At 37.4% G+C, this 13,730-nt stretch overlaps 1 pseudogene; it reads right to left on the bottom strand.

Moving 5' to 3' along the window:
• Positions 1-3,408: 3,408 nt before the first annotated feature.
• LOC106832744 (olfactory receptor 8B3-like) lies at positions 3,409-4,348 on the bottom strand (annotated as a pseudogene).
• Between the last annotated feature and the right edge of the window lie 9,382 nt (positions 4,349-13,730).

Raw genomic sequence — 13,730 nt, 5'->3', positions numbered from 1 at the left:
GAAGGAAGTCTAAGATAATTTGTCATCAACATACCAACCCTTGAAGAATGGCTAAAAGAAATATACCAAACAGAAAGGAAAGAATAAGAGAAGGAGGCTTGGAACATGTGGAAGGAAGAATTATGGAATGTGTAAAAATAGAACTAAATGTAATAGACTATCGTCATGATTTTTAAAAATTATTTTTCACATTTGAAACAAAAGTAATAACACCATCTGATATGGCACTCAATCTATGCAGAGAAAATACTTGACAATTTTTAAAAAGGGAAAAGGATAAAGGGAAGTAACTAGAAGGAAATTTTCTACACTTTACTCCACGTCGTAAAATGTCAGTAACAGGAGACTATGCAAGTAACTTTGTATATCGTGATACCTAGAGTAACCACTAAAAAGATATAGAGAGAGATACTCTTCAAATAACTATAGATAAATCAAATTTGAATTCTGAGAAAGATCATCTAACCCATAGAAAGGCAATAAAAGGGGAAACAGAGGAACAAGAAACAGTGGGAACAAATAGAAAACAATACAAAGTAGAGTAAGTCCTCAGACATCAATAGGTCAATAATGGTCTAAATAAATTAAATTAAGAGGTCAATTAAAGGACAGAAATTATCAAAGTGAATTTACAAATGGTCCAACTGCATGCTGTCCACAAGAACCTTGCTTCAAATATAATATAGGTAGGTTAAAAGTAAAAGAATGTAAAATAATAAACCATACAAACATAGTAAGTTAGGAGTTGTTTATATTTTCTTAATACAAGCCCATTATCAGATATATATTTTGCAAATATATTCTCTTGGTTATGATTTGGCCTTTTATTTTCTAAATTGCGTCTTACAATTTGATAGTAATTAAATTGTCTTACAATCTTAATTGTATCTTACAATATTGAAGAAAGAAATAACCAAATCAGAAAGTACACACAATATTTAAACAGATATTTCACCAAAGAAGATATACAAATGGATAATAAGCATATGAAAAGATATTCAATATCATTGCTCATTAAGGATGCTCAAATTAAAACCAAAATGAGATACCACTGCACACTCACTAGAATGGCCATGATTAAAAGACAGACAATACCAAGTGTTGATAAGGATGTGGAAAAACTCATGGGAATATAAAATTGTAGAGTGTCTTTTGAAAACAGTTTCATAAAAAAACATAAACTTTCCATTTCACCCAACAACTCCACTCCCTACACTTTCATTTAACTCACTCTACTCAGAAGCACAAGGGCATTCGTTAGTGCCCAACAGTGCCAGATCCACATATCTTCTCTCCTCTCTCCACCACTACTCTGCATCGAGATATCTTTGTTGACTTATCTTGAGTCTGAAGTACTTTTCAACAAAGAGTGTTGGAATAATAAGATATTCATGTGCAAAAAAAAAATACTTAGATCAACAGCCAATACCATATAGGAAAATTAATCCAAAATAGATCATAAACTTAAATGCCATAACAGAGAAAAAAAATATGAGAAAAATGTTGAGACTTTGGGATTAGCAAAAGTCTCTTAAATATGACACTAAAAGTTCAATCCATGATAAAAAAATCGAGACATTAGAATTCACCAAATTTGAGATTTTCTGTTCTTTGCAAGACACTATTAAGAGAACGAAAAGAAAAGATAGACTAGGAGAAATATTTGTAAATCATATGTCTGACGTACTTTGTATTCAGAATACATAAAGAAATCTCAAAACTCAAGAACAAGAAAACAAACAACCCTATGTGCCCTATGAGAGCACAGAATTTTTATCTTATTCACCATTGTATCTATGATGTTTAAAAATAGAGCCTAGTACAGGATAGATGCTCAGTTTCTATTTGTTGATTAAATAACTACATAATTTGTGCCATTAAACCTCTGAGACAAAAGAGAGAATGAAAATAATAAAGGGAAAATGCTGATATTGGAATTAGAGAGCTTTAGGTGTATTTAAGAAAAGTACAAAAATTATTCTACTAACAATTGACAAATATTTGTAGTAAAATTAGTATAGCATGTCCTATTACCCACATTTGCTGCCCTGAAGTCACAAGAGGTAAAATCTAATGTAAGTTCCCTTTATTTCTGACTGCTGTAAATGATTATCTCAGTTGCTTGTCCTTAGGAACAGGGATCAGAAGGAAATCTCTCTTTACCACACTCCCTTGTGACTAACTTGAGAAGAGACCAGAGTGAGAAGAGCATCTCCTTAAGGAAATGAATCTTCCTATTCGAAATGCCCTATTCCACTCATATGGACCACTCACATTTCTGAAAACTCAATAGCCTTTCATTAGAGGTTTATTACAGATTTCCTTGCTAACAGAAAGGTGGCTTTATGCCACTTCGTTTTTAAGATAGACTTAAGTTAGTATCTGTTTTTGCTAGCCACAAGAAATCCAAAGAGATTTTTCACTCTTACAAAAAAGGCAAAAAGTGAAGATAGTATTCAGTGTTATAGTTGTATTTTAAGCCTTTCACATCAGCCACGCCAGCTACGGAAGACAATGACCCCCACCTTCAACATTGAGGCAGGCAGACACAGAAGAAGGTGAGGCATTAGTGACCTGCCTGCCCTGATGGATTCAGATGATGATGAGATGTTAACAGATGACCTCTTCCTCTCTCTCCTACATCCTAGTGTCCTTTACATCCCACCAACCCAACCTCTGACTCAGCCTAAGACACCATAACCACCACCACCACCACCTCTCAGCCTTCCAATGTGCTCACTGTCTTCCCAATTCTGGTAAGTGAAACTACACTGGAAATACATTATTTCTATTTTATACAGGCTGTGTATTTATCATATCATTCTTGATTTTACTATATGTTAATGTTATTCTAGGTTTTATGTGTTATTTGGTATAATGTCATAGGTTATTTGGGGAGGTCTGGGAACAGTAAAAAAAAGTTTCTCCCATACAAATTGATGGTAATTGGTTTACAAAAGTTTTCATAGGAACACTCTACTTTCAGGGAGTGGGGGAAGTCTGTAAATGAATGAATAAATGGCTCCATTCAAAGTACACCAAAGTCTATACCTCCAAGAGAAAATTTTACAGGAATTCCAGACATGCCTCAGTCAAAAATCTCACAACCTTACCATTCCTGAATTTATCATCATTCAACCTTTCTACTTAAAACCTTATCATTTCTGAGAATAATCTGGAGAATGACAGAATGAAATGCTTTCCTTACTTTCTATGAAAGGATGAGGGACTTCTCCTCCTCTTCCTTACAGCGTCTTTTCATATGAAGTAATTTACATAATAAACTTAATTTTTCTTATTGTTCAAATCATCTGCATTTATGTTTTGGTTTATTTCTATTTTCTCCATATTTTTATACATTGTGTGCCTTTACCAGGATTTGGCATCAATAACTAACACAATTTCCATTCAGGGGAACACCCTTTTCTTCAAAGTCTTACTCAGTGCAATTTGGACATCTTTGTTCCTCAGACTGTAGATGAAAGGATTCATCGTTGGGCCCACAATGGTATAAAAAACTGTGGATAGTTTGTCTTGATCCAGAGACCCAGGAGGGAAAGATTTAAGATACATAAATGCTGATGATCCAAAGAAAAGAGAAACAGTAATTATGTGGGAGCTGCAGGTACTGAAGACTTTAGACCTGCCCCCTGTAGAACAGATCTCGAGGATGTTGGAGATTAATGTGTAGTAAATGGAGATGGTGAGACTGGGCACTATTACATTGATGACCACAACAAGGAAAACAACCAGCTCATTGATGTAGATGCTTGAGCAGGAGAACTGGAGGAGAGGAGGTATGTCACACATGCAGTGATTGATGATGTTGCCATCACAGAAGGTGAGTCTCAGCATGGATACAGTGTGGGCCACCCACAAACCCCATTGCATATGCACCCATGATAAGCATGAGGCAGACCTGATGTGACATGATGACCTTGTAAAGCAAGGGCTTACAGATGGCCACATATGGGCCATAGGCCATTGATGTAAAAATATAGCACTCATCAATAACAAAGAAGGAGAAGAAATAGAGCTGAGCCATGCGCTCTGAATAAGAGATGATGCTCTCTTTTACAAAACTCAACAGCATTTTTGGGGTTATGACAGAGGAGTAGCAGAGATCAGTGTAGGAAAGTTTAAAGGGAATGTAGTACATGGGGGTGTGCAGGTGAGAGTTCAGACCAATGAGAATAAGCAAGCCAATGTTGACCACCATGGTGACCACATAGATTACTAAGAGAAAGAAGAACAGGGGCAGCTGGAGTTATGATCACTGAGTTAAACCAAGCAAGAGAAACTGAGTCACTGAAGAGTCATTTCCTGAAGCCATTCTTCCCTAGGACATATCTGTGGGAACAGGACAAAAAGATAACACTAAAATCAGTACCCAGCTCTCTCCACCCAATTTCAGTAAAATGGGACTGAGACCCAGAATGGAAGAATGAATTCAAGCCCACCGTTCTGTATGTCTTTGTTTTCTCCATTGTATAAAGGCTGAGAGAATTTTTAAAGATGTATATCAAAAACATTAATGGGCAAGTTCTCTAGGAATAAGATTCAGGAAACTTGTGACCAACCATGACTCTACAGAATCTCTGTTCCACTTCTGTTTTGACAGTCCACTGGGCCCACCTAATGATCAATGGTGATCTCAGTAGACAGGAGATATAGCATTTCAAGGAGTCCTTGGCTTCCACAGATGAGATTTGGAAGAAAAATAACAGGATAGATAAAATTCAACACTCCCCTTTCTGCATCGGGACTTCAATATTCTCTTCAACCCTTCTCCTCTACTCTCAAGGAGGGTAAAGTGGCTCTGATGAATTTCAGAAACGAACAGCCCAAATAGAGATTCTTCTTCTTCTTGAATCTGCTGGTGCCAAAGACCCACGAACCAATATGACCCAAGGGGTTTTCAGGAGTTTGGAAATCCTCAGGACATGATTAAAAATTAGAAGACTCATGTGTCTGCAGTGTTTCAGGCTTTGTACCCCAAGGAAATTACCTACTCTGCATTTATAGCCTAGTTCATTAAAATAACATTGATTTATTGGAAGTATAACATTTTACATACATTTTTGTTTGCTGCCAAATAGGGCACCTCCACAAATAAAAAAGGAAATGACCTTTCCTGTATCCACTAAATCTGTCCCTATATGGAATACTTTACATTTACTTGTTTGTTTGTTATACACATAAATCATGCACTCTCATACATTTGAAACTAAGTTCCAAAAGGACAGGGATTTTATGCAGTTTCTTCACAGCTACTTCTACAGCACCTTAGAGCAATACTGGGCATATATAGTAGGAATTGAATAAATAAATATTTTTTAATAAAAAAATGAATGATTTAGAGTCCCTTTTTCCCATCTTTCCTGGGACCTATACTGGAAACTAGAATAGAATTCTTGCCCCACAGGCAAAAGCTTATGTAATGTAAATTTTTTTTTCATAGACCTGAGTGTGAAACAGAAAAAACATCGGTAAGTTATGTGAAGATCACTGCGAAACTCTTAGCGGCCTTCTAGGAGCTCTCTAGATCAAAATTACTGAGCTCAGAGAAAGAATATAATTTCCACTCTCCCTGTATGTCACACAGAGGACTTCCACAGGCTCTCGGAGAGATCCCAATGTCTCTCCCCACTGGACTGCAGCATAGACTTTGGATCAGTATAGGAAGCTCTCAAATGCCAAGATCAAGGTAAGCTCACTACAGGAGGCTGTTAGGAGCCATTCAAGATTTGATTTCTTTTTTGGCACAGGATTTAAATAATCAAAGTGCACACTGTGAAAGATTAACACAGTGGGTGCTGGCAGGATGTACTTCAGTAAGAAAGACTAGAGGCAGGGTCAGCTTTGGCAGGTAATTATAATAGTCAATGAATGATAAAAATGCCCCGAATTAACAGTGCTACTGTGAGTAATTCCAAGAAACAAACATGCAAGAAATGTTCTAAGGAAAGATTCATCAGGACTTCTCATAAAGAGGATAAAATAGATTAAAAAGTTCTGAAAGATACTAGCCTAGGTGTTTAGTGTTGCTACAAACAGAAATAAAACGAGTGGAAATATTCACAAAAATCATACATTTAGCTTTGAACATGGAGGACTTGAGCCGCAAGCAGGACATCCAAGTAGAAGTGTTCATTAGACAAATGCCTAACTAAAGCTAAATAAAGGTAAGGGGAAAGGTCAGAACATGAGAAAAAGATTTGTGATCGTTTCCATAGAGGTTAAAGCTATGGGATTAGGTGAATTCAATGAGAGAAAGTAAAGAGATACAGTAGAGGACAAGAAAAATCTTTAGGAAATCCCTGAATTTTGGGTTTTATACTTTGGAATGATTTAAACCCCAACCATTACTAAAGCCAATTATTATTCTCAAGCCCCTCAAAATTACTAGGGGACAAAAAATTCCTCAGGGTAAGCTTGAAATGTGCCCCAAAAGATAGACATTCCTTGGGCTGCAGCAGTGATGAGGACCTTGGAGATTCATTAAAACATGTTTTCTATGGAAAGTTAAGGGCTCTTATTTACATGATACAAGACCCAGAAATGCTGTCTCTCAATTTCTATTGTATCAAATCACATTGCTGGAAGAATTTTATGCCAGGGTTCTAAAGCAAACCTGGAAGTCTTTCTTTCACCTTTAATACCAGTGTAAGTATGGATAAACATGAACTGAATATAGAAAGATTCTGAGCTTATTCTTACATTGCAAAGCTCTAATTCCCTTCCTTTCTTCCATCTGCATGTGGTCACCTTAGTAAGTCAGAGCACGCAGTGTTTGTCTTCTCATGGGTGGCTTATCTCACTTAGCATTCAGTTATAACAATGTAAAATGGTCATCATTTCACTGAGATATATTCACAGCATCTTTTGCTCATTCCTGAGTTTTTTAAGTAACTCAAGCCCAATATATTCTAACTTGCCAAAGTCAGTGGGAATTTAAGCTTTATGCTGTACCATATTGTCATATCCATGCAGAAAAGTAAACCATATATTTTAACTAAATGACTTTTGCAAGATTATGTGAGACTATACTAACCTGCTACAAACACCCAGAAGCATTGGCTAGTATATTTTTAAATGTAAGTATATAACTGAGGTTATATAATATAAAGTGGTTTTGTAAGTAAAATAAAACAAATTCTCCGATACTTATTTTGTACAGATGAGTGCTGCTAATTTTTCAAAATCACAACTGTTTTTTCACATTGATTCAAAATACAGAACATTTCCATGGTCATAAGGATTCCTCATGTTGCCATTTAATAGCCACATTCGCTTTCTTCCTGCCCAGCATCCTCCCTTGACCCCTGGCAACCATTAAATGTGTTCTCCATTTTATAAATTTATCCTTTCTAGAATGTTATATAAATAGAAGCATACAGGATGTAATCTTATGTCTTCTATTTCTTTGATGAAACTTTCTATTTCTTTGCTAAGATTTTCTTTTTTAAAAATTTGTTTCAGGGGCTGGCCCCATGGCCGAGCGGTTAAGTTAGCGCACTCTGCTGCAGATGGCCCAGTGTTTCATTGGTTTGAATCCTGGGTGCAGACATGGCACTGCTCATTAAATCACACTGAGGCAGCGTCCCACATGCCACAACTAGAAGGACCCACAACAAAGAATATACAACTGTGTACTGGGGAGCTTTGGGGAGAAAAAAAATAAAATAAAATCTTTAAAAAAATTGTTTCACATGTTTCTAATTGTTCATTGAAGCATTTCTATACTGGCTGCTTTAAAATCATTGTCAGGCAATTATAACATGTCTGTCATGTTGGTGACAGTATGTATTGCTTGTCGTTTTTGCTTTGAGCTTGAGATCTTCTTCATTCTTGGTATAACAAGCAATTTCTTCTTTTTTAAATTTGGGCATTTTTTTATTATGTTATGAGACTCTATATTTTATTTAAACCTTTCATTTAGCTTATTTTCTTTGACACCATTCTGCTCTGGAAAAGTGGGGACACCACCGCATTACTGCCAGGTAAAGAAGAAACCCAGGTTCCCCACACTCCTTGCTGATGAATGGGGGTTGTAGTTATGCCTTCCCACATGGTCTCAGCTGACACTGCAGTGGGATGTCATCATTGCAAAAGAACAATGGTAAAAACCTTGATTCTCCTCAAGTTCTCTTCTTACGTGAGCCCAGTGGAAGAGAAGGGATGCCTCAGTACTGGTGGGTTGTGATGAAAGTCTAGGCTTCCGACATGTTCTCCACTGACACCATGAAAAGGAACTCTTGTCACACAGCAGGAATGAAAATCCTGGCTCTCTATATAGCATTCTCTGACTCTGCTCCAGTGAGAGTGTTGGGGCATCTCATTACATCCTGTGAGAGTGGGAGTCTGGGATTCCCATTTGGACTCTGCTGTCACGGGGGTGGGGCTAAACGTTTTTCCGTGGTATTTGGCTTCAGTAGAGGGATTATCTTATTAAAATTTCCTGCCTTACTAGGCTACCCCTTTCCTGATCCTTTGGCTAAAAAGAACAGGCTTTTTTTCCCCAGCTTGATTGGTATACTTGACAAATGGAAATTGTACGTATTTAAGGTTTAGAACATGATGTTTTGATATGTGCATATGTGGTGAAATAACTACCCCAATCAAACTGTTTACACATCCATCACCTCACATAATTATGATTTTTTTTTGTGATGAGAACACTTAAGATCAACTCTCTTAGCAAATCTCAGGTATATAATACAGTATTATTAACTCGAGTCACAATGTTGTACATTAGATCTCCATAAATTATTCATCTTGCATAACTGAACCTTTAGACCCTTTGGCCAAGATCTCCACATTTCGCCTACCCTCGCAGCCACTGGCAACCACCATTCCAGTCTCTGATTTTATGAGTTCATCATTTTTAGATTTCATATATAAGTAAGAGCATGCAGTGCTTGTCTTTTCATGGGTGGCTTATCTCACTTAGCATAGTGTCCTCCACATCCATCCATATTGTCACAAATGCAGAATTTCTTTCCTTTTTAAGGCTGAATAATATCCCATTGTGTACATATACTACATTTGCTTTATCCATTCATCCATTGACACTCAGGTAGTTTCCAAATCTTGGCTATTGTGAATAATGCTGCAGTGAACTTGGAGGTGCAGACATCTCTTCAAGATACAGATTCATTTTCTTTGGATATATACTCAGAAGTGGGATTGCTGGGTCGCAGGGTAGTTCCCTGAGTGGGCAGGATTGTACCTAGACTATGGCACAGTGGAGCTGGAACTAAGCCACACGGCCACTTCTGGGTCCACAGTCAGGATGAGGTCAGTGGATCTGCCACCAGGGGCAAGGATGGGCATTGTTTGGTCCCTGGGCCAGCAGGACTGACTCTGGATAACAGTAGAGGGGGACTGGAGCCAGTTCACAGGGTCACTTCAGGATCTGCAGTAAAGTCCAAGATCAACGAGCTTAGTACCAGGAGCATGGACAGGTAAGGCTCCTCCTAGATCCCTTGGCAGTTAGGGTTCGTTGTAGGACTGCACCCAAGGGGGCTGGAGCTGAATCCATAGGGAGATGCAACTATTTTCAGTCTGCAGCGGAACCACATGCAGAGTCTGCCACCCTATCACAAGCCTGCCTTCTCAAAGCTTCTCTCCTTAGTCTTGGGCTTCGCTGGGGTTTCACAACTTCCTACCTGGATCCCAAGGCTTCCACAAAGGCATTTTCATCTGTGGATGGCTGCCAGATCATTATTTTTGTAGGGAACGTAGGGAACCTCCTATTCCTCCATCTAGTTGACATAACTCAGAGGAATCCCAAAGGGCAGGCTTCCACAGGGTTTTTTTTAGTCCATGCCTGTTGGTATTTCTTGGTTGCTGGCCTCTTCATCTCCAATTCTGGGATATGTGAGGAGATTACTCACCATCGTATCATTCCTCAGGTCCCAAGGTTCTGACAAGTCTTCCTTCCTTTGTATACTTTTCAGAGTCCTCTTCTGTTTGTTTTACATGTGACCAGGGTTTTTAGTTATACTTAGTGGGAGGAGTAATGACAAGTGCACCTACTCCATCTTCCAGAAGCCATTTATATTTATTTTAAAAGCTATTTTTTCCAGATAGAGAATCTTAGGTCAAAAATATTTATTTACTTTTACTATCTTTAGTTATTTTAGACATTGCTTCATTGTTTTCTCGCTTGTATTGTTTCTGAATAGAAAGCTGATGTCATCCTTTATTTTGTTCTCACATAATGTATCTTTTCTCTGGCTCTTTTTAAGACTTTCTATCTATCACTGGTTTTTAAACATTGGATTTTTATGTGCCCTTGTAGTTTTCTTCATGTTTTTTAAGCTTAGGGTTTGTTACCTTTCTTGAATCAGTGAGTTTATAATTTCTATCAAATTTGGAAAATTTTTGGCCACTACTCCTTGCCCCCTCCCTCCTTTGGGACTCGAATTACATATCTGGGAAATTGAAGTTGTCCCACAGTTCGTGAATGTTCTATTCATTATGTTTGCGAATTTTTTTGTATCTCCCTTTATTTATTCAATGTTGCTTCATGTATTTTCACTGCTTGTTATAGATGTGTATACAACTAGGATTTTTTGTATCTTCTTAATGGGTTGATCATGTTATCATTGTGAAATGCCCCCTTTATATTTAGTAATACTCATTGTCTTGAAATCTAGTTTCTTTGTTATCAAAACAGGCAAACCAGTTTTCTTATGTTCCATCATTTTTAGTTTTTAATTTTCATCTTGTCCATGACTTTAACTGCAAAATATGTTTTTCTTTTTCTAAAATTATTTTATTGAGGTCATATTGGCTGATAACATTGTGTAACTTCAGGTGTACATTATTATATTAGCAGTTTCTGCATAGACTGCATCATGTTCACCACCTATAGTCTAGTTTTTATCTGTCCCCATACATATGTGCCCCTTTACCCCTTTTGCCCTCCCTTCACTCCTTTCCCCTCTGGTAACTGTAACCAAACTCAGTGGGTCCATCTCTTGGTGAGTGCAGAGGCAAAAAGCACAACCAACTCTGAAGTAGGTGAAGAAAAGTTTTATTGCTTGCACAAGCAATAGAGAACACCAGGGATAGCCCCCAAAGCAGTGTCTCCCTGAGCTTAGTGCTGGTGGAAACTTTATACAGTAGAGTGCAGAGGATGTGCTACAACTGTGTAACAACTGGGCCCAAGCTGGGTGCCTGTCGATGGCCATTACATCTGAGTTCAAGGCCCTATTACATAACAAGATCAAAGCACCATTACATAATGAGTTCAACACAACATGCCATTACATAACAAGTTCAAGGAACACATCATCACGTAACAGGTCTGTAGTAACTTTTGGACACTTAAAGCTGGAGCAATTTACAGGAGTCTTGCTGTAATCATGTTAAGTTTCACTGTAGGATGGCAACATCTAAAAATGGGGACATCAACCTCTGAAAAAGCACATTTAGTTTTCTCCTTGTCTGGAAAAGATTTTACAGACAATGCTAGTTATGGGTCAGATTCTCAGTAACCCTTTTCTTGCCTGGTTTCTGGTCACACAACCACTAATCTGTTTTCCTTATCCATGGGTTTATTTATCTTCCACAGGTAAGTGAAATCATATGGGGTTTGCCTTTCTCTGTCTGGCTTATTTCACTTAGCATAATACCCTCAAGGTTTTTTCTAAATTGCATATGGTGTTGTCTTGTCTTTTTATCCAGTATAAGAATTGCTGCATATGAATTGGAGTTTTTAGAATATATATTTTTAGTGTAGTTATTATTAGCTTAGGAATAAGTTTCCTATTTTGCTTTTCTTTTTTCCAGCTTTCCCATCTATGTTTTGTTCTTTTGTCCTTCTGTTACTTAAGTTACTTGACTAGTTGTTTTAAGATTCCATTCTATGACCTCTACTGGCTTTTTAACTATTCTTTTTTTCTATCTTTCATTGTTTGCTTAAGGGACCAAAATTCAAGATTAACTTATCACAATCTACATTGAATTAACATTTTACTATATTATGCATAATATAAAAGCTTTAAACAGCATGATTCAACTTAACCCATTCTTTTCTGTTACACTACTGCTTTTTTTTGTTTTCATCCTACATGTACTAGTAACACTAAAATGCAATATTTATATTTTTGCCTTAGTCAATAAATTTTTTAAAATATAAGAAAGTAAAATAGTATTTTATATTTTCTCATATTTCTCAATTTCCAGCACTTTTCATTCCTTCTTTACGTTAAAAAATCTTTGTCATTTCTTTTTTAGCTAGAAGAGCTTCCTTTATTGATTCTTGTAGTGTAGAACTACAAGTGAAAATGTGTTTCAATTTCAATTTATTTGAAAATGTGTTTATTTGTCCTTTACTTTTCAGCATTTTCACTGGATGTAGAATTCAAGGTTAAAGCCCTCATTCTCACCTTTTGAGCACTTTAAGATATCATTGCATTGTCTTCTGACCCCCACTCTTTCTGACTAGGATTCACTGTCATTCATATCATTGTTCCTCTGAAAATAATGCATTTTTTATTATCTGAGTGCTTTTAAGATTTTAACTTGACCTTTGGTTTTCATCAGTTTGAGTATAATATGCCTAGGTATGTTTAGAATACATAAGCTTGTACCTATTCTACTTTGGGTTGGTTGAGTTTTCTTGATCTATATGTTACAATTTTTTTAATCAGATTTGGGGAGAAATTGACACTATTCATTCAAATAAGTGTCTTTTCTATTCACTGTTTACTCTCCTTTTGGAAGTCTAATTACAAGCATGCTGCATCACTTGGCACATTCCAGACATTGAGTTCTTGTGTTCTTTTTTCAATATATCTTTCTTTGTGCTTTATTTTTAATACACTTCCTTGTCCTGAATTTTTCTACCTCTTCCTCTATTTTGTCAATCTTTTCCTATGGTTACTTTAACATATTTATCAATAAGCTTGTGGTCAAGATGGTGTCATAGGTGGACTCTGAACTCACCTCTTCCCATGAAGACAACCAGGTTACAACTGTTCTTAGAAAAATTACCCCAAAAAGAGAACTGAAAACTGGACAAAAAGAACCCCCACAAAAATGGACAGTCCTAACTGAAGCAGAAGAGGCATAAATTCTCTCTGGAGAGAAAAAAAGCCACTTTCATGAGCCAAGGAGCTTCACAGCTGAACAGGAGCCACCCTAAGGTATTCAGCCTTCCCTGAAGAAGTGGGGACCTGAGCAGGGGTGGATTACCACTATAAGCATCCTTCAGACTCAGCACAACTGAGACAAGTCTCATAATACCTGACTTTTCTGGCTATTAACTACAAGGGGGAATACCCCCAGAAAAGATATCAGACGTAAACCAAAAAAAGCTGGCTCTTAAAAGGCCCACACAGACATTCACCCATCTCAGAGAGCATCATAAAATCAGTAGAAAGGAAGGTGCACAGTACTTTGGTGAAAAAAGATTCAGCAGGTAGGCTCTGGGTGCATCTCTGTGAGAGGTGAGACCTCTCCAGAGACTGAGACATTAATGGTAGCCACTGTTGTGACCTAGTACAGGTGTATGACACAGGTGCTGGCAGATGCCATTGGAGTTATCCCCCTGGCCTGATAGCCCAAGGGTCTGCCACACCAACTAGAGCACAGATTTAATCCAGCTCAGCCAGGAGAGGCATCCCTAGGGACTGGCCCCACCAAACAGTAAGCCCTCAAGCTATTTATCAGCCTGCATAGACTGGGTGCCTCAATCCTCTACAGGAAGATGAGTG

Source organism: Equus asinus, chromosome 20 (assembly GCF_041296235.1).
Source record: "Equus asinus isolate D_3611 breed Donkey chromosome 20, EquAss-T2T_v2, whole genome shotgun sequence".
In the NCBI taxonomy this organism is placed as follows: domain Eukaryota; kingdom Metazoa; phylum Chordata; class Mammalia; order Perissodactyla; family Equidae; genus Equus; species Equus asinus.
This window is presented reverse-complemented; position numbering and strand designations above follow the sequence as displayed.